Here is a 2018-nt window from a genome sequence, read left to right as displayed (position 1 = left end):
TTGTTGTGCATTGAGGCTACAAATTCGATGAATATAGTGACGTTTTCCTAAAGATGACAGAACTTATGGAAGCATGGGTATCATCAAAGGCAACAAGGAGGAAAAATGATTTCAGAACTAAAGACTTAGCACACACAATCGAAGGAATAGATAAAAAGGAGACAATAGTGGAGGATCGAGAGGCAGATGAAGCTTTGAAAAACGAATTTTAAGGGAGAAAAGGAATAGTGAATGGTGATTTTGCATAAAGCTATGCTTAGAAAACATTTCACGTGGATGGAAAAGTGCGTGGTCAAGTGACAAGACATGATTTTTATCCTGATATTAAGGTTTTCACTACCAGTTATACTATCGGGGAAACTTCTAAACTGCCACAACTGACTAAGAAAGTCAAAAATTCGAGCCTACAAATATTTGATAAAATTTAATTTTCTATCCATGGAGCATTAAGTAACATTTCACTTGAATGGGAAAATGCATGGTCAAGTGACAAGACATGAGTTTTATCCTGATATTAAGGTTTTTCACTACAAGTTTTACCATCGGGGGGGAAACTTTAAACTGCCACAACTGACTGAGAAAGTCACAAATTCGAGCCTACAAATCTTTGATCTAATTCAATTTTCTATCCACGGAGCATTAAGTAAGAACCCTTGTCATCTCAAACATTATGATTTTCATATGGAGCGGAAATAACATAAGAGAAATCTAAAACTTGTCCTAACATAAGCTATGGATCTAAGATAGGGGAACAATATTCCAAACTATCTAAAAGCACAACCACAGTTTTTGATAGGGTAAGAATGCAGTTGAGAGTAAGGAGAACATAAGGGAAGATGGGTCACAAGTTGAATGGACCATCTCAAAAAGGGAGTCACTATGGCCACAAAAAATTGAGATCTCTCCGAAGGCAACAACAATCCATTTCAAGGCCTCAGGATTTGTTTCCAACATGGACCAATATTATGAAGAGGTTGTTGCATCCATCGCATGTAGATTAGGATGGGCAATAAAAGTCAATGATCTTGCCATTGTTCTTCAAGAGTCATATATGCCTACATCTCCAAATAATTTGATCAATGATGATGATGATGGTGTTTCTTGGACAAGCCTCAGTGGTGAGAATCCCTCGATTCAGAAGAAATTCAGATTCCTAAGCAAGACGAGCTCGAGAGCTAAAAGCATTGACATCTTTCAGACAAACTCCAGCTCGTGAACTCTATCAGATTGCACCACAATGGGTGTTTGAATACAAAAGACTTGTGCAGGATAATAGCAGGCAGGTTTGGCAGGCATCACATGACGCTATGGCTAATCTTTCTTTTACTATTGGGAGAGTTTTTGCTCCACATTTGAGGTCTGTAATGGGTGCATGGTGGGTAGGTCAATTTGATCCCTTCACAAAATTATCTAAAGTTGCAAAGTGATGCTTCTAGGTGGCCTTCCTAGTCTAAGAGAAAAAATTAGAAGCTATGATTTTCTGTGGTAATGAGATTTTTCACTACTTGGATGAGAACTTGAAGCTTATGCACACAAACAATATATGATCAAAATAGCTCTAATAGAAGAATTGAAAGAAATGCATGAGCTTTTTGTGTCATCTCTTTGCTTGCATTATCATCTCTTCTTGATGTTTTTATTGGGACATATATACAAAGGTCAACTTCTTAAAAATGGAAGTTTTATAATGGTCTTGATCTAAGACTGTTATAAAGGCAAGATCTGGAGCTATCAAAGAAGTAGAGAGGATTTGTTGTACTCAAATTCTTTCAGGGAATTTTGAAGTCACAAAGTTGTAGAGTCGTAGGGTTGTCTACCAAGTGTTGTTGAGTTTTGTGAATTACGTTCCCCAAGTTTTTAGCAAGGGAGACATGAAATTCCAACAAGTATTATCCTTGGACCATTTCAAGAAAGCATCCAGCTTGTCATTCTTCTATGTGGAATATGTTGTTGTTCTTTACAAGAAAGTTTATGGAGGCTTGGAGGGTTGCTTGTCTTCAGAAAGTCATATTACCTCG

Source organism: Pinus tabuliformis, chromosome 7, assembly GCF_031772625.1.
Source record: "Pinus tabuliformis cultivar Carrire ecotype Pingquan chromosome 7, CPIR1, whole genome shotgun sequence".
In the NCBI taxonomy this organism is placed as follows: Eukaryota; Viridiplantae; Streptophyta; class Pinopsida; order Pinales; family Pinaceae; genus Pinus; species Pinus tabuliformis.
Note: the sequence above shows the minus strand (reverse complement) of the source record.